This window comes from Camelus dromedarius, chromosome 10 (assembly GCF_036321535.1).
Source record: "Camelus dromedarius isolate mCamDro1 chromosome 10, mCamDro1.pat, whole genome shotgun sequence".
In the NCBI taxonomy this organism is placed as follows: domain Eukaryota; kingdom Metazoa; phylum Chordata; class Mammalia; order Artiodactyla; family Camelidae; genus Camelus; species Camelus dromedarius.
This window is the reverse complement of record NC_087445.1, coordinates 74,373,869-74,400,729: the sequence shown is the minus strand read 5'-3', so window position 1 is coordinate 74,400,729 and position 26,861 is coordinate 74,373,869. Positions and strand designations below refer to the sequence as shown.

The window sequence follows — 26,861 nt, the reverse complement described above, 5'->3', positions numbered from 1 at the left end:
GCCAAGAGACGGGGGCCCAGGCAGAGGGCTGAGTCTTCCACTCACCAGCAGGAGGCCTCCCCATGGACTCTGACCAGGATACTGAACAAACTGTGACAAGCCAAGCAACAAAGATGCGGATGTCCTAATCCCCACAACCTGTGGCCATGCTACCCTCCATGTGTCACAGCCAAAGGGATGTGAGGAAGGACCCTGGCAAGGGGAGATGGTCCTGGATTATCAGGGCGGGCTCAGTGGAATCACAAGGGTCCTCAGAAGCACGAGGCAGGAGGCTCGGAGTAGGAGAGGCGTGGCAATAGGAGCACAGGCTGGAGCGATGTTCTTTAAAGTTGGAAGAGGACAGAGAGCAGAGGCAGGCAGGCGGCCTCCAGAAGCCAGAAAAGGCAAGGAAACAGATTCCCCCTAGAGCCTCCAAAAGGAACACAGCCCTGCTGACACTTTGATTTCAGACCAACAAGATTCATTTCAGACTTCTGACCTCCAGAACTGTGAGAGAATCCATGTGTTGTTTTAAGCCACTAGATTTATGGTAATCTGTCAAAGCAACGATAGAAAACTAATGCACTCATTTATCCAACACATTTTTCCTGAGCACTGCCATGTGCCCGCAGTGAGCTGGGCCTGGGACATGCAGGGGATAAAGGGGACACAACCTCCACGCGGCATCCAGCCTGCAGAGATGGTGGGACTCACCCACGGTCACAGGGCTAGTTCATAAGCAGCATGTTCCACAACCCTTCACTGCAGCACAACGGCAGAAATGCTAAATCACAGCTACACCTCCGCGGTCCCTGACCGAGCTACTTAAAATCTGTTAGTCCACAGGAATGTGTACTGGTGCAGCCACTGTGCAAGAGTGTATGGCGATTCCTCAAAAAATTAACAGAACTACCATGTGATCCAGTTATCCCACTTCTGGGTATTTATCCAAAGAATAGGAAAATACTAATTTGAAAAAAATATATACGCACCCTATGTTCATTATGGCATTACTTACAAAAGCCAAAATGACAAAATATGGGAACAGCCTAAATGGATGAATGGATAAAACAGATGTAGTATATATAAATGCAACGGACTATTACTCAAACCTTGCCATTTGCATAATACGGGTGGACCTCAAGAGTATTACGTTAAGTGAAATAAGTCAGATGGAGATAGACAAAGAAAGATTTCACTTTTATGTGGAATATAAAAACCAACCAAACACAAAATAGATGAACAAACCAAACCAATCAAAAACACATGGATACAGAGAACAGAGTAGTGGTGACCAGAAAGGAAGGGATTGGGGGAGGGCGAAATGGGCAAAGGAGATCAATTGTGTGGGGACGGATGGAAACTACACTGTTGGCGGTGAGCACGCTGTGGGGTTTGCAGCAGTAGAAATGCGATGTGTACACATGAAACTTACGTAACATTATAAAAAAAAAACCTGCCAGACCAAACTTCTGCCTGTTCACTGATACAAACCAATCTTTCTTTGACTCTGCACTGCCTGGGCCCAGGGGCAAATGTCGGAGCGGAGAGCCCTCCATGGGTCTTCCTGGTGACACCACGCTTCTCAGAACTAACCAGCCCCACCCCACCCCCAGGAAGCATCAGGAGGCCAGAGCCTGACCACAACCCCACTCCTGCAGGAAGGAAGGAAGAAGGAAAGAAGGAAAGACAGGCAGGCAGGCGCTGGGCCACTGAAAGCCACTCTCCTGGGAACCGTGTCTAAGAGATGTTGGCTGGTCTCCACCTGTTGCTTGAACTCTGTCCTCTCAATAAGTTCAACCATTCAGCAAATACTAACTGACCACCACCTACTATGTTTAGGTAAAACGCCTCCTACTTCTTGCAATGAGGGCCCCTCAGAGAAGCTGAAACAGAGGACACATGGGGCTACCGCCTACGCTCAACCCAACACTGCAATTTTTTGAAGCCCCTTCTCCCACCTTTTAACCAAGTTTTGTGCCTGTTGAGCACATTCTGGCCTCTCTAGACCTGTTTCCCCATCTACAGAACTGGGGAGCCAAGACAAGACTTCACAAGTGCCAGAAGGTTCTAAAATCAAACATATCGATGTTAATAACCCACAGCCAAGGAATTACAAGTGATTCACCATCAAAGCAGCCATCTCTGACCACACATCCGGGGTTGGATTTTATATTGACAGAAACCTAGGATGCTAACGGGCTGTGGGAACCAAGTGACCATTGCTATGGAAACAGCACCAGGGGAGGGAGCCTGATACCTGGTCAGTGTGATGCTCCACAGTGAGACCACACAGAGGGAGGCTCTTCCAGCCCCAACTCTCCCTTAAAGCTGGAGTTGGCCTGAAGAATGCACATCAGTGGCCCACAAGGCAAAACTGTGTACTCTCTGGCCCTTTACAAAGAAAGAATACAGACACGGGCCTTAGAGCATACAGGGGTTCTTTCATTTAACCAGATTCTACTGGACACAAATCCGAAACACAAATGAAATCATTCTGGTTCCCCCAACTGTACGCACCTCCAGTGAACCGGGGCCACGTCTGGGGCCTAGCTCCGTCCTACACCCATCTGGCTCCTCTGCCTGCCCCTGGTTTTCATAAACTCAGGCCAGGGACACTGACTGTTACTAGGGGTTTAACCAGCTTCCAAATATCTGCTGACTTTCTATCCATCAACACACACACACACACACACACACACACACACACACACACACACACACACACACACACCCCTAAGCTTGCCCAGCCCTATCAGACAGCAGAAAGAGGTGCAGGCAAACAACTGGGTGTGAATCACGGAGCCAGCAGAGTGAACATGCTTCTGGGTGGGTCACAGGCGTGTCCTTTCAAGCCTGATGGGCACAGACCAAGCTTGGAGTGCAGCCACCGCTTTCACGCTGCTCTCGCTCCCTTCTGTAGGCAACAGAATTCATTTCTGCTTTTTTTTCCCCAAACAAGATCTAATTTGGATCCTCAGTATTATCTACAAAACAGACACAAGCCAAGGGAAGCCCTGCCTGAGAGGGAGTCCTGCCTGTGCCCCACCCCCACTGCTGCAAGCCCTCAGGCCCCGCAGGCCCCCCGCAGGCATATGGAAAATGTTTGACCTAAAATAATAGGCTGCCATTAGGTAGAGGAAAGAAGGACCTAAAATCCACACAAAGATAGCTTTGGGGAATGAAGAAAAGGACATTTAAAAAGCAAATCCAGGTCTGCATACCTTAGCAAGTTACCTAAAGATGTGCTGAGAGGCCCAGGCCTTCCTGGAACAAAAACTCCCAGAAAGATTTGCTAACAAAGGCAACTTAATAAGCAGGCCCCGCCTCTCCAGACAGCAGCCCCACCTGTCCAGGTCACCAGACTGCTCTCCGTCCACCAGGGGGAGGATCTCCCACACTCAGTGTTATCACAAGCCATTTCCGAGTAACAGGATTCACTTCACTCCCATTTGGGTCCCAGCCAGCTCTAGGGACAGCCTGTAGCTCAGCGGGGAGCCACTGCAGCTGCACATGCAGGGCCGATCACAGTGTGGCCCAGCTCCTGAGGGCCAGGCGCCGGCTCAGCGCTCAGTCCCTGATCCCAACTCCACACAACAATCCTCTTTGGAAGACACTCCTGTCATCAGCCTGCCTTACAGAGATGGACGCTAAGGTGCAGTCAGGAAAGAGAAGTAATTTGTCCACAGTCACAAGGCTACTGATGCTGGAACCGGGCCTGGAGTCCAGGCAGGAACACCAGGCTGCAGACACACGCTGGGGGGACTATGACTCCAGGCTTTACCTGTGGGAGGGCGAGTGCACTGGTTCTGCCCTGTGGCAACCCCAGCTCAAAGGCTGCCTTCTGGGTGGTGGCACAGATGGTGGTACTGGACGAGGTGTTCAAAGATGAACATTTTATACGCGCCAATGCTGCCATCAGCCAGATTTGCCTCAGGGCACACCCAGGCCTCCCTGAGTGTAGTAATATTTGATCTAAATCACCTGTTTTTTTAAAATAGTCCTCAATCCTCAGGACATCTGGTGACATCACCATGTGGCTCTTTTCTTCAGTCACCAACATGAAAGGATGCACTGTGTGTTCCAGCCCCACCCCCAAGGAGCACGGGCATTTAGCCTAAGAGCCTGGGCCGCGAGGCACAAGCGCAGAAGCCCCAACCTGGAGTGGGGAGAAAGGAAGATGGAATATCTCTGTCCAAAAGGAAAGATCCCACTGCTACACAAAACATACCAAAACGCATGATCTGACAGGAATGGAAACTGAGAGCAGGCCAGATAAACAGTGCAGAAAACAGGCACGTGGGCCAGGAAAGAATACAGCCATTAAACAGTACACTTGTCAAGTCTCAGTCAAAACACAGAGAACCATCACCACAAAACCCAGGTACGGGAGAAAGAAATAACTCCATCGTTCTCCAGCAAGTCAGTGTCTAGCAAAGAACCACTCTGACATAAGGGAGGCACCGCATCACCTACTTCCAATTCTCAGACCTGCATGCCCACTCTGCATAACAGAGTGCTGCTGGGGGTGCGGTGCCAAGGATGCGGAGACAAGGAGCTCCGCAGTGTCTTCTCAGGAGGCCCAGACAGTGAGCATCTCCGTCACCACCACTCCACCGCCCGGCCGCTGCCACAGTCACAGACAACAGAAACAAAAGCACAGAGGTGGGTTCCAATAAAACTTTATTGGAACTCTTGGGGCTGCAGTTTGCTGACTCCTCAGTCTAAAGGGAGAAGCAGATACATTACCATAAAACGGATTCGATAAAAAGGGGTTCACCCCAGGACAGGGTGGGAGTGGGGGATGGGGGTGGGGAATCCTGCCTGGGTCCGCAGGGGGATGTCTGTTGTCTCACTACTCAGCAACAGCGTAACCGAACACCCTCCACACCTCTAGCTTTCAGAGGCTCCTACAGGGCACCAGTCGGAACGCAGGGCACCCACTTCTCCACGCCCAGCAGTCAGGGGCTGGCCCTCCCGGGAAGCTGAAACCTGCGCTGCTGAGTCTGCAACACAAGCAGTCACTTCCCCTGCAGAAGCCTGAGCAGGTGAGGATTCCGCAGGAAGGGCATGTGGGAGCCTGGAGAGCAGAGTACAAACCTCTCCAAGAGTAAGCTGCCTGAAAATGAAGGCCCAAGGGGACAACACTGGGTGGAAGTGCGGCTCTGGTAACCCAGTGTTCCCAGTGTCATGGGAGATGTCAGCCACCAGCAGAAGGGCCATGCCCCGAGGAGAGAGGCACATTTAGGAAGCAACAGAAATTAAAAATGAGATTCAAGGCCTGTGCTTCAGGGACCAGAGTTCCTTACCCCAACTCGCCACACACTTTGGGTTGTTCGTGCCCTGCCACTGCCTCCCTGAACCACAGACCCAGCTCTCTCAGCCCAGCCGCCACCAGAATCAAACCAGGTCACGAGCACCTGCTCACATACCTTCGACATCATCCCACTGCTCCACGGTCAAATCCAAACCCTCTAGCCCAACACACTGGCCCCAGACCACCATCCAGTCTCATCTCGACACCCAACCATGCCCCCACCAGTCTCATCTCTCCAAAACACGGGTTTGCATCTTGCCTCCACCCAACACTGGCCAGTTTCCCTGTGGATTTAACAGAGATGAACACACCGTTACCCACCTCACAGGTCTAACGTCAGGAATAAGTGAAAGAATGGCTACAACCCACGGGACCCAGGGCAGCCATCACCCTGGTTCTGCGCTGCTCACCCCTCAGCTGCCCAGCCCCACCGTCAGCCTCCCAGACTCCCATACAACCAGTGAAGCCTCCAACTTCCCAGCTCCCTCTGGACACCTGTGCTCCACTTTGCTTTGGCATATCGCAGCTTAAGGGCCCTGATGCAGAAGGCAGACCTTCAAATCGATGACCATAAACCCATGGATGTTTAGGATCTATTTGTGGACCCCCTTTAATTCTCAGGAGACAGAGACACACTTTAATGCTCAGAAAACCCTTGAGATAAACACTCCACTGTAACTACATTTCAAACAGCACTAAACTGCTCTAGCTACAAGGTTTCCTTCAGGGCAATGAGCAGGGACGTTCCACACAACCACACACTGGTGTTACGACAGACTGCCTCACGGAGGTGAATCATCCCGGCCCTGCTCATTTGTTTATCCATGACATTTTTTAGTAGCTAAAGGAATATATGCTTGATACAGAAAAACAGTGATGCTTAAAGAAAACACAGAAAATTATCACCCGTAAACCAGCTGCCAGCTACACTGTGGGATCCCTCTTCACCAGCACAAGTCACTTCAGTTCTGGGGCAGCGTGCTGCGCTGCTAATTATCTACTCTGTTCTGTTGTGTCTGAGCTTCCTTATTTCAAGAGTTTAGCAAGAAAGGTCAAAAATCAGTGTATGTAAATTCTAAAGAGATTTGTTCTGTTTTAAAAAAAATTATGAGAATGATTTTAAGAAAGCTTAGAGAGTACTGCAGACAGGCCGAGCATAAACACACAGAGGACAACGTCCCAGCCAGCCACAGCTTCACTGTCCCTGTCCCTGTCCGGTCCAGCAGTGACTGTGTTTACACCCAAAGCCTTTCCCGCAGGAATGATGTCACCTCCAAGCTGGAGTCTGGAAGCTAGAAGAGGGGTAACTAATTGGCAGGAAGTGCCTTTCTTTAGCCCAAGAGAAAGCATTCATTCCACCTTCCCAAGCTCCAGGTCCTCACAAATTCATTGCCGGAAAAACACAGGCACACAGGAGGGTAGACAGACAGAGATGGGTTCAATCATCCACCAAGTGACAGCCGCTGCGGACAGCAGAAGCTGACACCCACCCCAGGAGAAGCAGCAGGTCTCCCTGCGCACGGACTGCCACGGTGGGAGCCAGCCGGCGAGTCCAAATGCCACACAGTGGGGACAGAAGACCTACTTTAGAAGGCTGTTGCAGGACTAGAGACAACGGTCCCAGGTGTCACACAGACACCCCTGATGGAGCCCTCCAGGCACAGAGGAGGAGCCAACCCATGGCGTCACTATGCCCCACCTCTCCTGCTGCACCTTCAGGCTCCCGCCCCACTCACGAGAACAAGGACAGGCAGTTCACTTTCTATAAGGAGGTAGTGACAACGAACCAGACATGCCAACTCATCCTGTCTTCAGGGTCTGGCAACACAGCAGCAGCAGCTCCAGGTGTTCTGGCACAGAAAGACACCGCCACCAACCACGTGAAGACAGCAGCAAGCGGTGTAGCTGATGGACACGCACACAGTGACTGGAACACAGGCGCCCAGAGCTACGGCTGTGTATCCCTGTGTCTGCACACACGTCCCAGACATGGCCCTTAATTTAAGTTCACGTGATTCATAGAAACTTTCTGGAAAATGGGGGTGTTGTGGCTAAACATGGCAGAAGGACCACAGACATTAACAGCTCACCTTTCCAAAACCCTCTAAAATGAAAACAAACGACAAAGAGAATCCAAAAGTCAGGGGCGACTTAGGCAGACAAAGGACAGAGTAGTAACAGACTTAGCAGACTAAAGGATGCTAGGAACTGAGAACCCAGAGGGCTCAGGAGGTGCTAGGAGCAGGGGTGCCCTGTAAGACTGGGGGGGGGGGGAGTTAAAGCTGGGAGCACTTGTAGAAAAGCTGCCTATGCAACAGCCAGCCTCCCATGTCGCCTCCTCTCTCCCCTCTGGATAAGCTAACCCAGAGAAGTCTAGACTTGAGAACACCAGGGTCAAAGGGGGTGAGGGAGAGGAAAGGAGCTAAAAGAGAAGCTAAGTGAAAACCCGAGGAGCACATCGTGGGGGACCTCAGGCCCCCTCTGCTGTGGGCCTCACAGGGGAGCCGCAGACAAACATAACAGCTCCACCTCGCCACCGCTGGCAAAGGAATCTTCTAAAAACCTACAGACGCAGACACTTGGGGCTCAAGAATAAAGGGCCAGCTGCCCACCCACCCAAAAGCTCCCTCTGACCCACTGTGTGTGCCCAAGACCACAGACATCTGAGACCTCAGAGACAGAAACCAACCAAACAAAAGAACCTGGAGGAAACAGACAATGCCAGGAAACAAAAATTTTTTTTAAAATATGTAATATAAAATTAATATCCTCAGGAAATGAAGAGAAGATGCTGCACACATGCAACAGAAACAGGATTTGTGTGTGTCTGTGTGCGTGCATGCGCTTCGGGGCAATCAGAAAACAGGAAAAAGACCTAGGAAGAATTTAACACACGAAAACCAAAACCTCATAATCCCAGGTTAATCAGAAGAAAAATATGAGACAAACCCCAACTAAGAGATATTCTACAAAACACCTGATCAGTGCTCCTCAAAACTGTCAAGGTCCTCGGAAACAGGAAAACTGGGTAACTGTCAGAGCCTAAAGGAACCTAAGGAAACATGACAACTAAAATGTGGTATCCTAGGACAGAAGAAGGACATCAGGTAAAAACTAAGGAAATCTGAGTAAAATATAAACTAGTGTATAAATATTGGTTCATTAGTTGGGACGAATGTACCATAATAATGTTAAGATCTTTGTAAGAGAAGAAACTGGTAACAAGTATATAGCACCTCCAACTTTTCTGTAAATCCAAATTACTCTAAAAATTTTTAACTTCAATTTCAGTAGAAGAAATGCAAGATGAAGTCAAGGAAATTTCAGAAAAATTAACAAGGAGATGAATGTAAGTCTCTCCCCAACCCTCAAATTAGATTAATCCCCACGAGTTCAAATTTAACTAGTTCCAGAAACAAAGAGGAAAAAAAAAAAGGAAGGAAAATTATCAAATAAAAATTACAAGAAAAGTTCCCAGTTAAAGTACTCAAGACTGCAAGGGCTCACCAAGTGCTCAAAATAATGAAAGTAAAAAGAGCACAAGGCACATGTGAAATTTCAGTACATTAGGGATACAGATAAGAACCCAAAGCTTCTGAAAGCCATTCCCCCAAAAAGAGGTCCCAAGGATGAACAATGGGACGGCAGTGAGTTCTCAGGAACAAGTGATGTGCTTATCAGCATCATTCCCCTCCTGAAAACAATTTTCAGTGTAAAATCCAGCACCCAGCTGACCAAGTGTGGGGGCAGAAAAAGATCTTCGGACTCACACAAGGACCCAAAACAGTTGCCTTCTCAGAAGGTTGCAGAGAAAGGTGCTCTAGAACAAGAGAGCAAACCAAGACAGAGGCAAGCGTCACAGTGGCCACTCCCGCCCGCCTTCACAGCAGCAAATTCTCCCTTCCTCCTTCCTAGAGGAAGTGACCCTGTCCTTCCCCAGGAAGCCTGCGGACTGGGAGGCTGACCCACACCCAGCTCGGGGGGCAGGGCAAGCCTGGTCTAAGAGAAACCCAACCCTCTTGCGAGTGACCCACCCAGACAAATAAGACACCTGATTCCTTAAGGACCACAACACCACACACAGAACGAACCAATCAGAAACCTGCCCGCCTCCTGAGTTCTAGTCACTTGAGCCAACAAATGTCCTTATTGCTTAAGGCAGCTTAAGACAGTTGCTGTTATGTGATGCTCACATTACCCAACTGATACACAGATGCGCACACAGGATGCAACACAGGGACCAGATCCAGAACAACCCCAGAAAGCCCAAGATGGCATCTGCACAGCAGGCAAGAGAGGACCAGCCTGATGAGAGCAGGACAGAGGGTTCCCGGGGTAAATGGAACTGACAGATGAGCTAATGTATCTGGTCAATTATAAAATAGTACCTGACGCATTTTATTTGAGCATCTGTTAAAAAGCAGAAGATAGAAGGTTTAATGTAGTTCACTGTAGCAATCATTTCTATTTTGGCAGTGCACTCCGTAACCTATTTAAGGAATACTATCTTCTCAAAGATCACAAAGATAGTCTGCATTTTCTTCTAGAAGATCTACTGTGTTTTATCGTTCATGTTTAGCTACCTAAAACTGATTCTGGATATGACCTGAGACAGAAGATTCATTTTTTCACCATATAGAAAATCCAGTTTTCCCAGTACCTTTTTTTGAAAAGGCCATCTTTCCCATTCATCAAGTAGCACCTTTGTCATAAATTAAGTGATCACTTCTGTGCAGTCTGTTTTAAGATCTCCATCTATTCTATCAACCAATTTGTCTATTCTTTCACCAACACTGTGCTGTCTTAGTTACTGTAGCTTTTATAAAGTCTTGACATCTAGTAAGATAAGTCCTTCCAGCTTTGTTCCTTTTCAAGAATTTTTTTCAAGAATATTTTGACTATTCTTGGCCTTTTGCACTTTTATATAAATTCCAGAATCAGTTTGTCACCTGCCAAACAAAACAACAAAAGAAAAGTCTGCTGGGATTTTGGCTGGAATGACATGGAATCCAGAGATCAACCGGGGGAAAACTACCATCTTTCCACCACCAAGTGCTGGTGAGCATGGGACACCACTCCTGCACAGCTGGTGGGTGTGCCAGCTGGTACAATCTCGGGAATCTGGAAGACATCCCCTAACGCCGAACAAATGCCTACCCTCCAACCTGACAATGCCATTCCTAGGTGTACACCCAACATACACACGTTGAAGGATGTGTGTGAGAACATTAATTGCAGCACTATTTGGAACAGCTCAAAATGGAAACAAGCTAAAAGTCTACCACCACTAGAATGAATAAATATTATATTCACATAACAGGATACTATTTAACAATGAGAAGGAACAGATGGTAACTAGACTTATCATGGTGATCATTCTGAAAAGCATAAAAATATCAAATCACTATGCTGTGTACCAGGAACTAACACAGTACTGTAGGTCAATTATACTTCAAAAACAAACTAACAAACTCATAGAAAAAGAAATCAGATTTCTGGTTACTAGAGGCGGGGTGGGGGTGGTGGGGGGAATTGGATAGAGGTGGTCAAAAGGTACACACTTCCAGTTACAAGATAAGTAAGAACTAGGGCTGCAACGTACAACATGTAAATATAATTCACTACTGTATGTTACATGTGAGAGTTGTTAAGGAGAGTAAATCCTAAGAGTTCTCGTCACCAGGAAAAAAGTTTTTTTCTATTTTTTAAATTTTGTATCTCTATGAGATGATGTTCACGAAACTTATTGTGGTAATCATAATGTAAGTTAAATCATTATGCTGTCCACCTTGTCATTTTGTATCTCAATAAAACTAAAGAAAAATAAATGAGGAATAAACTCACACAACTACACAAATGATACTCACAAACATATAATGCTGAAAGAAAGAAGCCAGACACAAAAGAGTAAAAAGCAGAACAAAGAGGCATTCCATATGAGTTGGGGGACAATCCATAGTGAAAATATAACTGGCATGAATCTGTATTTGCAGAGTCATTTTAAAATGAAAAAGATCATTTTAAGTAGAAAACATTGGAAAATATAAAAATCTCTACAACTTAGTAAGTCAAAGCCCATTCAAAACAGAGATGATAATACATGATCTGATCAAGGCAGAACAGCAAATGTGTTCAAAAAGTGATTCCATAGGAGACTTTAAGGAAAACCCCAAATTCTGAAAAGCAAAAATCTCTGACCACAGTGCAATAAAACAAGATATAATGAAAGTAGAAGTAAAAATAACCCCATCAATGGGAAAACTTAAAACTCCCTACTAAGAACTTTTGACTCAAAGGGGAATTCAAAACCACAGCTGCAGAATACCTAGAAAATAGCACAGATGGAGAAAAAAACACTACACATCAAACTTTAAAAACAAAGACAAATTTGTACTCTGAGGAAATTTAATAATCTAAAAACTTTAAATTCTGTTAGGAATTTAGAATGTGATATAAAAAATCAGAAAAAGAGAAACAATTGAATACAAAGGAAAACAGAAACAATGAAGAAAAAGCCAAAAGTCATTGAATGAATACATTTGACTAAAGCTCAATTTTAAAATAGTTCTTTGAAGCAAGAAATAAAAGAGAGAAACGCATTTGTACCCTCATTTTACAGACAAGACACCAAGGCTCAGTGAGGCTCAGTGACTGGCCCAAGGTCACCATCTTCATGTTAGGGCGTGAACAAAACCTGAACTTGAACCCAAATCAGTCTAACTTCCAGGTCTGCAGCGGAAGTGTGGGCACTCCCTGCGCCCTGAGAAACAATGCCTGCCACTGGGATTACGAGGTCCATGCTGTGGGCCCCTGACAACAACCATATGGGCCACCAAGGGGCCTGAGGCCCAGGATTAACCACCCACAGTACCCGCACAGGCTCTGCCCGCACTCTGGGGCTGCAGCCAACGCGACTGTGTAGGGCAAGTCTGGCCCCGGGTGGGTGGCTGGGGTCTGAGCGGGGCACTGCATCAGGTAAGGAACATCTCCTCCTAACACAGGGTCCAGTGGCCCCAGGGTGTGCGCCGGCTCAAGCACAGCACTTGCTGGATGGTTCCAGTCGGATCCTCATCACTCTTGGCCAATTTCAATGCTGTTATGGCTCTTTTCCTCATGGGCTGTGGCGTCAGTTCCCACCCACCTAACGCACAGGCACACTAGAGCTGAAGCTTGCAGCGGACTCCAGTTAGAAGTTCATGTGCAGTCTGCAGAGAGTTACTGGCCTATCTCACCTTTTGAATATGCAGTTAATTTGGCAAGTAAGTAAAATTTTAATAAAAAAAAAGGAAAAGGCCATTTCAATATACAGCTGGGGGTGGACAGTTTTGTCACACATAAGCCTCCCTGCCCAGGGTCAAAATTTACCAAGGACCTGCAAATAAAAGAAATACATGACACATAACTCCATTTCCATTTCTCCTTCCCCTTCCACCGCCAAATAATGGTGAATTAGCAAGTAAGAAGCACTCTACAAATGCCACCGAACTCTACACTCTGTATCATAAAATCTGATTTAGTAGAGGACAGAAATTGGAGACGGCATTTGTATCGGATTGTTCCTTCTAACTAGATCAACAAAGCAGTTTCCCGGGACCACTGACACACAAACAGAGACATGATTGAATTGGTTGGGTTCCTGTGACCCATCAGGGCCCCAGAGCTAGGAGCCAAGGCACTCCGGATGGGTCTGAGCCAAAGAAGGGAGCCCAGGTGAAGCTCTCCCCAGGAAAGAGTCAATAAGGCACCAGCCTCAGTCTTGGCCCACACTCTTTTCTCTTTTCTTTTTTCTTTTTAAGTTTATATGGGTTACCTGTGTAATTAGTTATCTCTGCAACTAACAGGTGTTTCCAATACACATCCATTATAACAAATTCAAAAGACACTAAAGTATGCAAAACAAGTCTATCCAACTCAAAAGGTAACCAATGTTAACTTGGTGGATATCCTCCACGCCTTTTTTTCACAGTCTGCACAAAGCTACCAGTGGTGGGTCTTCAGTTTTTATCCTAAAAATGTGGGATGTTACTACATTATGTTGCAACTTATTTTCCTTTATTAATACGCTGGTTATCTCTTCAAGAAAACACAAACGGGTCTACCTCACTCTTTGTAATGCCTATGTAGTATTTCGCTGTGTAGCTATGCCACACTGATTTACCCACTGCCCTAAGATGGACGTGGAAATCATTTTCTGCGTACCATGCGCACTGCAACAAGTAATGCTACAACCAATGTCCCAGTACACAGAACTTAACTCTTGGGCCAATATTCGTGTACCAGCTGATATACCTACAAAGCATATTTTGAGTTCGTGCCCAAAGAACTGAAAGGGACAGAAAAGTGAGACGGAAGATGAGAACTGTGACCCCGCCCAGAGACAGACACCAGCAGTGTTGCAGGCCCCAGACCTCTGACCAGGTAAATTACACAGGAGGCAAGTGCCCTCCAGCAGCTAATGCCCACAGGGACACAGAACACCAGCCACTTAAAACAACCACCCCTCTCCCTCTGGCAGCCCTCCTCCACCTGCGCCCTCCCATCCTCAGTCTAGAGAAGGCAGAAGAGGCCCCCAAGGAGACTTCTTGGCAACAAACCATTCCACCTGGATGGTAATGTGTCCCTTTAATTCTGCCAGGATCAGGCTGGCAGAATCATAATTACAACTGTGCAGAGGATCCTGCCCACAACCGCTGAGGTGGCTGTCCTCACTGTCACACCCCCTTACAGATGAGGAAATGGGGGCCAAGGTCAGCCCACCCCCTTTCTCTCTCTGTGACACCATCTCGGAGCTGAGCCTCGTGCAGGAGGGTGTTTGCTGATATAGAGAGAGTTCATCAACGACTAGCCCCCCCCCAAAGTCACCTTCTCTTTGATGAAAATAAATTCAAATAGACTGAAGACAGGGGAACAACAAGGGCTGAGTTGGTTTAAATGATCTCCAACAAAGCCCGAGGCACTGGGCCCCAGAATCCACGTGCTGTTTATCCTCCAGGCCTCAGACACTAGAGGAGACGCAGGATGACGACAGACACTGGGTCACCAATCAGGCAAGATCAGGAGTGAAGTTAAGAAAAGGAAGAACCAAAAAATACGGTCGGTCTAAGTGGTCCCCAGGGGCTTTCAGAGGGACGCCAACCTGTCGTTTCAGCAAGGGGAAAGAGGAACACGTGCTCGCCCACAAATACACTGACTTTACTCATTGGTTATTTATAATAAACGGATATTACTGAGACCTTACCCATCCTACTAGAACTCTATTATCACAACTCCCAGACCCCACCCCACCCCATATTCTCTCCCCAGTTCCTAAACCATCATACACTGTCCTGCCCCTTTACTCTAACAAGCTCTCATCACGGAGCACACAGCCCCCCTTCACCTGTACCCAACACCCCCAGGCCAATACCAATTCACACAGCTTTAATCTCCGGGGAGCAAGCAGCACCTGTCAAACTCCCCTTTGCCACTTCTAAGAGTCACCAATACAGCACTGCCAGTCATCCAGGTGGACAAAGAATCACCATGGCCCTTTCTTTTTTTCCTTATGAGGACAGGAAAGGACTGGAAACTACGCATAGCCTTAAGTACACCAATGAACATTCTCACCTCCTGCTTTCCCATAGTCGCTTCAGGGTTAGAACTCACCGGTGTCCTTAAAACATTTTCACTCGTGGAAAAAGAACCTGTTTTCAAGACACATAGCAAGCAGGAAGGAATGACTCTTACTTTCTACTTTGGGCATTTCTGGAGTGTTTGGGTTTTGGTAACAAACTGCTACATTGTACTTACTAATTACACCTCTATTACATTGTATTTAAAGTCCTGGTAAACTGAGCAATATAGAATCAACACCTTGGACTGTTTCTGAGGGGACTAGGTGCCATTGTCACAGTAACACGGTGAGACAGGTTCCAACCCCACCCCGCAGGTGAGGAAACAGGATCGGGGGATAAGGGAGACTTGCTCCAGGCCTGCGGGGTGTAAGCGGCAGAAATGAGCACTCCTGTCTGCCTGATGCCAGTCTGGGGCCGAGGCTGCCAAGCTGCAGAGCCTCCCTTGCAGCTGGAACCCATGAGCTTTAACAAACCTATCTTTATCTCTTTCAAGACATTTCAAACCCTCCAAGAACAGAAGACTCGGCAAAGGGCAGCAAGCAGTGAACAAATGCTCCCGTTAGACGGTCTTTACCTCGGAGAGAGATGGATGGCGGAAAGAAGCTCAATGCCCCTGCCCCACTGGGAGGCCAGGGTCTGAGCTTCTGCAGGAGAGGGCAGGGCTGGTTTGATTTGGGTCTAAATCTTCAGCACAGAGCAGAAGGCTTAGCACACAATTAGAAACACCAACATCTAGTAAACAAAAGAGCCCCAAGCGTATAAGCCTGCCTACTCCAAACCCCCAGGCCCTCAGCTAGTGGTGGATCCAGGAACCATTAATAGCTACTGTTTACTGAGCGCCTGCAGTTGCTAACACTGATGCTGTGCTCCATCTATACAGGAGGGCCCAGGTGGAGACATTTCCTTAAGTGAAGAGGGCAGCATGTTTTAAGAACATATATAAATGCAGATGAATGATGTGCTTTTTTTTTCTGGAAGGAATCATAGGAAATTTCAAATAGTGTTTCCTTTCAGAGAGACTGGGGAAGAACCCTTATGCCTTCCAATACAACTTGGCATTTCTGGGCCAAGGGATTAAGAACTATTTTTGTTTTCTTCTTCCATACACTTGCATTATTTTCTTTAAAAAAACAAGTATTATTCTTCAAACACCCAAGGTGACAGGTCTGTGTACCTTAGTATGGAAGAGTGCTCACTATGTATACTCTCATGTGAACTTTTTTAAAAACCTGCCTACAAAGGGCCACATTCACGAGCGCACCCAGAGCCTAGAAGGATAAGCACACCAAACCGTAAACGGTGGTCACCGCCTGGGAAGCTGGAGAGAAGAGCTTTCGCTTTTCTACATACACTTGCTTTTTCTTTTCGTCTCGTTCTATATGGGTACATATACTTTGGTAATTAATTTTACATCAGAAAAAGAATTCCACTTTATGCTTCAGGGCACTGTTCCACTCTCCCCAGCATTTCTGAACACTCAGCCCATTCAGTCCCACTGACAGGTCGGCCAGGAAGCAGTGTGGAGGGTGCCCCTCCCAGACCGGCCTGTGTGTTCTGTCCCGCCTGGAACAGAGCAGTTCTTTAAGCACTGAACTAGATGTAAACAACACCTGCCGAAAAAGCGCTAAAGACACAAAGGAACCATGGAAAGAGCACAGGAGATGACCTCCCCTTCCCAGCAGGTCCTGCAATGGGATCCATCCCACCATCCCACAAGGGGATGAGCTCCAAGCACAAGGGAGAGTCAGCTGGGAAGGCCCGGAGCCCAAGCCCACCTTCCCATCTCGGCCATCCCATGCCACACCAGAGCACCTGCACAATGTCCACCTTCTAAAAGCAAGCTGACCCACCCGCTTCCCTCTGCGGCCCACACATTTCTGACCTCAACTTAGAAACACATCTTTAACTACTCCAAGCCTCGCTATTTTCAAGAGGTGCTTACTTCAAGTCTGCCACATTTTCTGGGAGGCATTCCCTGACCCCCCCCCCGAAGCCAGGCTGAGCTGGCCCTGACTTTTCGGAGGGCTCCCACCAGACCCTCTTCCACAGCTCACCCTACACACGGTGACGGAGGGCCCTCTGTGTGTGACACAGCAAGGAACAGACAGTAACAGAACTCTGCTCATGTCACACTCACCCCATGGGGGAGAAGGACAATTCAATAAACAAAAACAAAAATATATTTCCAAGTTGTCGCCCATTAACAGGCAAATGGATAAACAAAACGTGTGCACTAATTACTCCCTCCCCCCACCAAAAAATTAAAAAGATAAAAATTTTTTAATAAGTGTGTGATGGAATATTATTCAGCCTTAAAAAGGAATGGAGTTCAGACACATGCCGCAGCAATACAGATGAACCCTGAAAAAAGTATGCTATTGTAAAATAAGCCATTCACCAAAGGACAGATATTGGATAACTCCACTTATCTAAAGGACGTGGACTAATCAAACTCATAGGGACAGAAAGTGAACCGGCAGCCGCCAGGGCCTGGGACAGGGGGTGAGGAGTGTGTTCAGTGGGTGCAGAGCTTCAATCCGGGTAGAGGACAGAGGTCTGAAGATGGAAGGTGGTTGAACAGCACTGTGACTGTACTTAATGCCATTGGACTGGACACTTAAAACGTTCAAGGTGGCGAACTTTGTGTGTGTACTTTACAATAAAATAATGGTTTAAAAAATCTGTTTTTAAAGTTGAGAATGAAGTTATAAACAAAAGAGGAAAAAAGAGAAAACAAAAGCAAGAGGAAAAAAGAGAAAAAAGAAAGAAAAACAATGGGGACTAGGAAAGACTCACAGGAGGGTGAAGACAGAGTGGGGCTGAGGGATCCTGAGGGCCTCTTTAAGGAGGTGCCTGCCTTCCCCCGACTGGCCCATGAGCTCCCGAGGAACACAAGGGGGGCAGCCGCACCTGTGTCCCCAGAACAACAGATAAGTCAAGATACTGGTCCAGACTCAAACCAGGAAATGGAGTTAAGACCCCAAGCCCATTCATCAAAGGGCTCAAATACATGGACCCAAAATTTACACGAAAGAATGCTCCCGAAAGTTCTGCTTTTAAGAAGGAAAAATGGGTAACAAAAATCTAAATGTCTAGTAATAGAGAACTGCGTCAATGTTGGCATCTCCACATAAGAACAATGATGTAATTATTAAAAATCCATGTTTTCAATAACTTACAGAAATATACTACAACATTAAGAGGACCTATGAAATGTGAATAATGTATATAGTACTTTTCTAATTTTGAAAAAAAACATAATCAAAAGAAAGAAATACACCAGTCTTAATGCTATCTCTGGATGACGAGGTAGAGGTGATTTGTGTTTTTATCTTTATCCTCTTCAGTATTTTGCATTTTTTTTTCAGTGAAAATGTTCCTTTTATGAATGGGGGAAAATGTACTTCAAGGGCTTTGCACAGTGCCTGGCAAACAGGAGATGCCCAAGGAGTATCTGCTATGCAGCAGTGACTTCTAAAAGCAATAAATACTGCTTTTGCACCACTACAGAGAGGAAAAGGCTAGTGGTTTTCTTGAAAGAGGAAGAAAGGATATAGAGCAGAGCTACAAAACCAGCTGCAGAGGTGGGAGCAGAAGGAAGTCGTCTAGAGAGATTGTGAAGGACCGCCAGTAACTTAAGACAGACTTCACTTTGCTGGCAGACACCTCCTGCTGCACGCACACACAGCCTTACACACCGACCACGCTGCTGGCACCTACAGAACAACCCAGCCCTCAGCTCAGCCCTCACGGGAGTGGGGAAAAAAAAGTCAACGAGTACAGCTAGGAACAAACTCAACCAAGACTTCTGGCTCAAGTCCCAAAGGCAGGCCTCTCTCCTAGGGCTGAGAGTCCCACGTGCCATCCAGAGCGACAGTGATAACACCCACAGCAAAGCCCAGGTCTTCCAGCTCCCAGTGGAGGAGGCCGGTCCAAACGGCACCTTGTACCCCTAAAAGCTTGTCATACACAATTCTATTTCACCAGAAGGATTACCATGTCTCACCTCCAGCACCAGAGGCCAAGTTTTGTTTTGTTTTTTTAAATTGAGGTATAGTCGATTTATAACACGTTAGTTTCAGGTGTACAGCAAAGTGATTCAGTTACTTTTTTTTTTTCAGATTTTCCATTATAGGTTATTACAAGACACTGAATATGGTTCCCCATGCTATACAGTAAATCCTTGTTGCTTACCTATTTTTAAAATTGAAGTACAGCTGAGTTACAGTAGTTTTAGGTGTACAGCAAAATGATTCAATTATATTCTTCAGATTATGCCTTTATTTCTTTGTCCAAATAACAGACCCAAGGTTCCCAAGTCTATTTAAGTTCCGGGGGAGGGGGGAATCTTATGAAAGAAATCAAATTACGATTAGAAAAGAAGACAGTCTAGTTTGCCCTCACTAAAGTATGAGATTCAGAACACAAAGCCCAACAGATCTCTGCTGAACTGTACTCTTCAGGGGGAAATGCACTGCTTTACAATCTAGTGTAGATTGGCCTATTTAGCACCTGCTCACCCGTAACGGGATAGGCATGTTTGACTGTGGAGAAGCCTCATTACCAAATTTAGGAATACATGGACTGGCCCAACCAGCCTATTCAGGTTTGAAATAGAAACCAACACAGAAATGATCAATCTTAAACCGGTAGAATGAGACGTACAACCAGCACACAGCTATTAGCAACATGAGTCAGTACTTTGTGCAAGGCAAAAAGAAAAAAAAAATCTTGAGAATACAATAAAATAATCCCCTCAAGAAAAAAAAAAAAAAAAGAACAAATTTAAAAGAAGGTGGGGGATGGGCCAACCAAAAGGCATAACAAAAAAATCCCTCGGCCAGGCTCCAGGCAACCAGACAGTGCTGGAACCAGTTCTGACTTGCCATTCCTGAAATTCCACTCTCCCAAGGTTTCTGGCTCTTCCTTCCCCAGGATCTCTTTTCACCCAGTTGGGCTGGAAGGAGAATGGAGAGGACCCAGAATGTTGCAGAAGATGACAGACCCCCACAACAGGCTGAAACGGGCCCCTTTATCGTGCAATCAGCATTAGGGAGCCAGTGGATAACTGAAATTCACAGGTAACCAAAAAGGTTCATGGGAGGGGCAGCTAATTCATCTACTTCCCTAACCAACCAGCTAACACAGTCCAGACCCAGAATGAAATCAGTTACAAAGGATGGGCCAGGAGGCAGGAAGTAGGGAAAACTGAAAGGCCAACTTGACGCTGCTGAAACATCTCAGTCATGTCTCAGTCACACAGCCAGGCCTGGAGGAGGTTCCAAGGAGGTTAAAAAAAAAAAAAAGAACAAAACAAAACTAAGATGGCTGTGGGAATGCCGGGATGAACCAAAACAAATTTCCCACTAGACTGCAGAACCACACTATGTCCAAGCAGAGTCGTCTCTGGGGCCCTTTACAAACGAGCTACAGGTTTGGCCCAGAGGAAACTTGGGTCTCAGCCCTCACCCATGGCCAAGACTCAGAGAGTCTCCCCCGCATTAGCCTCAGTCCTTCCTATGGTGTCCAATGAACAGCAGACATACAGGTCTGGCTGAGAAGCTTAGCTCTTCCAGGCCATTCTGATACTTCCAGAATGTTATCAAAACATTAGCTGGAGATAGAATCTGGCGTGGTTCCATCAATAAGATAACAGGAGAAAAAGAGCAGGAATTAGCAGAGACCAGAAAACTAAGTAACCAACAAAAACACATTTTCATCACCCTCCCATGGATGGAAGCACTTTGCTACAAACAGTATATGAGGCTCCCAAGAGGCCCAACAGTTACCCAGGGCAAGGCATAATTATTCCCGTTTTACAGACACAGGAGCTGAGGCCTAGACTTGCGTAAGGTAACCCGATGAGGACCAGAACCCAGGCTCCAAGAGACACGCTTGCCCAAACAAGCAGAGGTTCCCCGAGTGATTGCTTGCCATTCCCAAAGGAAGGCAGTTATCCTCAAAAGGCAGGACTCCCAAGGCCTCTGCTTGTTGTCTTTAGGTACCTGTTTTGTCGAACTGCTCCTGCTCTGCCTTAAACCAAAAGAACAAGAACAGCCTCGAAAAGGGCAGGCATCCCAGATCCAAGGACAGAGACCAATTACCACACAACCCAGGTCCATTTAGTTCTTGAGGGCTCCAAACGCTACTCTTTCTCATCCTTGTCTTCCCAAAGAAGCCCAGTGGTGAATAAGCAGTGCCCAGTGATGTTTTGTGCCTGTAGTCCTCCTCCACTGTCCATGCCTTAGCCCAGCACCTGTGGCATCTGCCTGACGGCTCAGCATGAAGCACGGCACAAGTGGCTAACTTCCACCCTAGGACTTGATAGCAGTTATACAAACAGCCCTAGGAGAAACAACTATTAAGCACCAATTGTGTGCCAGGCCCTCTTCGAGGTCTTTCACCATCTTCCCAACTCTACCGGCTGGAGGGTGCAATGTCCCCTGAGTATGCCAGCGAAGGCTCCGAGCGTTCCAGAGTTCTCTGACAGAAGTAGGATCCACACCCCAAAGCCTGGGCCTCCCCAGGCCCACTTTAGACCACAGCACTGCACAGACAGGGCTAGAAGGCTATAGCTGGACTTGGGAGAAACCCTGCTAAGACTTCAAAAGGATGGTGACAAAAACCAAACTCGATGATAATGTATAAACTCACTTAAAATGCACACAAAACCTTGAAGGAAAAAAACAAATCTCAGAGACAATTTAACAGTCCTGTAAAGCAAAGCTTCCTAAAGGTTTCTCCTGGGCAGCCATTTAGCAAATGACACACTCCGGAGAGCCTCCCAGCCCCCCTTCTCCCACTTCCTTCGAGCTAACCATTTTCTTGAAAAACACCTCCCCGGCTTGCCTAAAGGTGGGATCGGACCGCCCCCGATACTGAAAAAAAGGGAGAAACGGGAAAGGGAAAAAAAAAAAAAACCGCCTTTCAATTTTACGTAGGCAAATCCACTCTCCAGAAGCCCGCGATTTCAACAGTGCTGTGTTTTACTTAGAAGGCGGAGGGGGAAAAAAGAAAAAGGAAGGGATGAAAAAAAACCGATCTGGCAGGCCCCGAGTAGCGACATCCTGTTTATTATTAAACATTTTCAGCAACAGAGCATTAAGTGTTTCGAAAATAATCCTCTTGTTCCCGCACTCAAACTGCAGCAGTCTGCGCGGCTGTTAACCCCCCTGTCCCTTGCACACAGGCCAGCAGCCCCTGACCATCAACTTCGGGGACAGTCGGGGGGGGGGGGACCCGCCCGGCCTCGCGCCCCGAAAAAGCTCGGCGACTCTACGCCCAGCCCCCGGCCCCGAGGGTCGCCCGCGACCCCGGCTCTGCACCCCGGGTCTGCTTTCACGGGTACGCAAGATGGGGCCACCCGGGAACCGTCCTCGATCCCTCCAGACCGCGGAGGCATTCCCGGCCGTCGGGATCTGGGGCGGAAAGGCGGCTCGGGGGCTCCGGGGGCCCCGTCTGCACCGGCGGCCCCTTTCCCGGGAGGCCCGCGGCCGCGCGGCGCCCAGGCCCAGCCTCGGGGGCGCGGGGACTGCGAGCCCGGCGGGAGAAGGGGCCCGACCCCTCCGCCCGCCCGAGCCGAGGCCGCGCGGCGCCGCCACAACAATGGCCAGCCAGCCGCCCGCCGCCCCCCCACCCGACCGCCCCCGGCCCGGCCCTGCAGGCCAACGGCGGCGGCGCGGGGCGGGCCGAGGCCGGCGCTCGCGGACAAAGGTGTGCCGGGCCCGGGCTCGCCGCTGTCAGTCAGCCGCCGCCGAGACAAAGCCGGCCGGGCCGCGCCGCCTCCATCTTAGTACCGCGCCCGCCGCCGCCGCCGCCGCCGCCGCCCCGGCCCCGCGCCGCCCCGCACCCCGGGCCCACCTGGTCTGGTTCCGCGGGTGCGACTGGGCCGGGCAATGGCGGTCGGGTGGCGGTCGGGCGCGGAGGCGGCGGGATGGCGGCGGATTGCGAGGCGGCGGCGCAACTACTCGCTCGTTCGCTCCCTCCCTCCCGGGCTCGCTCGGCGCTCGCTCGCTCGCTGGAGCCTCGGAGCCTGTGTCTCGCCGCTCGCCTCCCTCTCGCGCTCGGCTCCCCGCCCCCCGCCTGCCGCCGCCGCCCCCGCCTCCTCCTGCCTCCTCCTCGCGCCGCCGCCGCCGCCGCCCGCAGCCGCGCCTCAGCCCGCGCAGCGCCCCCTGCCGCGCCTCCCGGGATCCGCGGCTCCCGTCCCGCCCCTGGGCCTGAGGGGCGCTGGGGTCCCGGGAGGGGGAGGGGCCGGGGAGAGGAGGGGGAAGGGTACGAGAGAAAGGGAGCCTGGGAGGGGGAAGGCCCGGGGAGGGGCTGGACGGACTAGGGAACGGAGTTGGGAGAAGGGGGCCTGGGAAAGGGGGAACTCGGGATGGGGGCCCCAGAAGGGGCCTGAGGAGCGGAGGAGGAGGGGTCCGTGAAGGGGGGTGCTGGGAAGGGGAGGAGGCCCAGTGCAGGGGGCTGGGAGAGGGAGGGGGCAGGGTGGTCCGGAAGGAGAGGGGCTGGGCTGGAGGGGCCGGGGCGGGTGAGGCCCTGGCGCAGGGAGGGTTGGGAAGGGAGGGGTGAGAGCCCGGATCTCCGCCCCCTCCCCCTGCAGAACTGCAGCGCCTGCTGCCAGGCCGTGAGCCCGGATTTTGTTAAAGTATGTATTTGATACATGCACAGAAAGGAAACTGCAGTAATACATTGTTAATTCAAAAGCAAGCTTGTTGCACAGTCTAGATACTTTATTCCATTTTCGTCAGATGAAAAATAATAAACCAATCCTCTTGAGTGTGTATTTGTGTGAGTGCAAAACAAAAGGTCACGGAGAATGCACTCTGCTCTTAGTTACCTCTGCGGTCTGAGGTCTCGAGGGCTTAGGAGGAGTCTCGCTTTTTATTCTAGATACTTCGGCAATTAGAAAAACAAACAACTTGAAAAAGGAAAGACAAAAAGAAATGTATCTGAAGCCTAGAATCCAAATCATCTCTGGCACTTGTCCACATACACCGTAAACACCAGCCGCAGGGGAGTGGTTGGTCTCATTTAATCCCAACTCCAGGGGAGATATGACAGTTCCAACTCACAGATGAGAAATGGAGACTCAGAGAGGTTAAGTAATGTGCCCGACGCCACTCAGCTAGATCTGGGCGGAAAGTTAACCCACTTCAACCTGACTAGATTTAGGATTGTGGTTAGTGAAATCCCTGAGCAGGGTGCCTGGCACACAGTAGGCGCTCAATAAATATTGGCTGGCTTGTTGCATGGAGGAATGAGTGACTGGAAGGTAAGGGGCTCTGGGACTCATTAAAGATCAGAAGGTTACCTCTTTTTCTTATCTGGTGAGAGTGAACAAAAAAAGATGAAAAGTGTGGAGGGCCCTGAGTGCTCTGGAAGGAATATGGGGAAACATTTCAGATGGCAAGCAGGGAGAAAGTCAAGTGGACAAGTGCGCTGCCCCTTGGGCAGATCTGGAAGGGGAGTGACGCCCTCTGGGGACAGCAAAGGCTGCTAGGTCCCTGGGAGTTAAATGACAGTGGATGTTTCCCTGGTACCACAAAAACTGGGTTTTGTCCTGGATTCAGGAAATCCTTTTCTTTCTGTACTTCTCTGGGGTGACTACAGCAACAATGATAGATACTGTTTACTGAGCATTTTTCCTGGCCGGGCATGCTGCTAAGCAGTTTACAAGAGATAACTCAATACTTGGGAGACAGTTATTATTGTTCCCACTTTACGGATAAGGAAACTGAGATCACAAATGGCACAGGTGGTGGAGCAAGGATTTGAACCCAGCAGTGTTAGTCTTTGGAGTGGGAGCCCTTCCTGGGGAAAACAAGGCTAAGATGCTGGGGCAGCCTAGGGGGACTGTTGTCCATGGTCTGAGGCTGTCAGCCAGGGCTGCACCTGGGATTTCTCCAGGACCCTGAAGGTGCCTGTCCAAGCTCTCCCAGGACTGGGGACCCAAAGAGGACAGAGGTAGGAAGAAGGAAGAAGAGAGCAGAACATGAGGGCTGGACCAAGGCTGGACCAAGGGATCATTTAGCACCAGGAGTCTGCCTGTGATGGACGGGGAACCTTCAAGGAGACACTTTCATTTAATCAAAGTTACTATAAAGTAAACAGCAATACCCAGGAAAAAAAGTACAAAATGAGCGAGCCATGCAAGGCAAAGCTGGGGAGCGCTGGCATGAACCAATGGGCAAGAGTTTGTTCAGATAAGGTTTTTTTCCCTTCTTCTGTTAAATGTTAGGAAACTTGCAACTCTGCTTAGGGGTGGAGAAGTCTCTTAGGACCCCCAAACTGAGTCAGAGGGGGAATTTCATCTAACTCTCACAGCCAACTGCAGATCTTACATATACAGAATTGTATTTGCCCCAAGATGGAATCACTGTTTCTTGGTACATTGAAATGTAACGTTTTTGTATAATACTTAGATATGTATTTCTTTGTGGTTTTCTTTTTTAAAAACCACATTATGGCTAGATGTGGCTCTGTTTTGCATTAATTTCATGTGGAATATGGAAAGCCCTGTCACTGGTCAGATTCAAGTCTTTTTTTCTTTTTTTTTTTTTCTCCTTCTTTTCACTGGTTTGGAAGGTTGTCTCCTTTTTCCTCTTTCTTATGCCCTGATCTCTTCTTCTCTAACCCCCTCAGGCACACTCCAACATTCCCTCCATCATAATCCTAGTCTTGCTGCTGGCCATCATTTTTATACACATGTGTGTCCCCTCTAAGCCTAGGAGCTCATTCCAAACGGAGCCACTGACATATTCATTTTTTTAAAATTCCCCAGCACCCCTAGCACACAATCAGCAGCACATCAGAGGTACTTAATGAGAGATTATTGAATGAAAGAAGGAAAAAAATGAAGGCAGAGAAAATGTTGAGACTCAGAGAAAGAATTTGACATCTGCTGGGACCGTATCCAGTCCTAGCCTCAAAAGAAAGCCAGAAGACTCCCCTCCGCCGCCGCCACCCCCCCCCCCCCCCATCGCTCCACTGCCTGGAAAGTCTAAGACTTTGCTGGGCTTCTTTCATCCTTCCATCAAGAACAGTCATCATGTAGGGGCGGGGCATGTAGCTCAGTGGTAGAGCACATGTTGGTGTGTACAAGGTCCTGGGTTCAATTCCCCAGTGCCTCTGTTCGGGGGGCGGCGGTCACCATTTAAATAAACAACAAGGTCCTACTGTACAGCACAGGGAACTATAATCAATAACCTGTAATGAAAAAGCATATGAAAAAGAATATACATATGTGTGTCCAACTGAATCACTATGCTGTACACCAGAAACTAACACATTATAAATCAACTATACTTCAATTAAAAAAATAGTAATGGTCACCATTTATTGAGCACTTTCAGGTAAGGAAATTAAAACACAGAGTCAGTGATTTGCCCCAGTTGGTGATAGAGTTGAGTAGAAGGAAGAGGCGGACAGGAGAATGCACACTTGTGGAGGGCTGGTTGTGTCTGCACCCAGTTTCTGTTTATCACAGCCTTTGCCCCATGATTTTGTGAGTTAGGGTCTATTATCACCCCCATTTTACAGATCAGTAAATTGAGGCTACGGCACCTTCACCCACCACCGCCTGGCTGTCCGATGCTGCATCGCACCACTGTGGATAGGAGAGCCTTTCTGGTCATCCAGACCTCAGAAAGCTCTGGCAAATCAGTGAAGAGAAGTGGAGGACCATGAGACACTGAACACAAACAGGGAGCTGGCCTTTAAAGTGCTGGCCCAGGCACAGAGCACAGGAGGCCGCCCCAGGAGCCTCTCCTGTGAGCCCCATCTGGCTTCAAGGCCAAGCCTCCCTTCAGCCACTCAGATCCTGAGTCTTGTCCACGGCATGGCCATGCACACCACCCACAGGTTCCGCAAACCTCAGAGGCCCCACCAGCTCACATTGTCAGCTCACGTCCTCAGTGGGTGTCCAACCTAAACCCAGAAACTGGCACTGTGTC

The 26,861-nt window shown here is 48.6% G+C and overlaps 1 protein-coding gene across 12 annotated transcripts in view; it reads right to left on the bottom strand.

The window, feature by feature from the left end:
- Positions 1–22,999, bottom strand: part of PRRC2B (proline rich coiled-coil 2B) — an 81,380-nt gene extending 58,381 nt beyond the window's left edge. For 9 of the 12 annotated variants that reach the window (XR_010382826.1, XR_010382827.1, XM_031450724.2 and 6 more), the window contains exon 1: positions 22,771–22,998. The gene's annotated coding sequence lies outside the window, so the exon portion shown is untranslated. Of the gene's footprint in view, positions 1–22,770 lie in introns of all 12 variants that reach the window. The other 3 variants (XM_031450727.2, XM_031450733.2, XM_064490629.1) reach the window with 2 other exon arrangements.
- Positions 23,000–26,861: the final 3,862 nt, after the last annotated feature.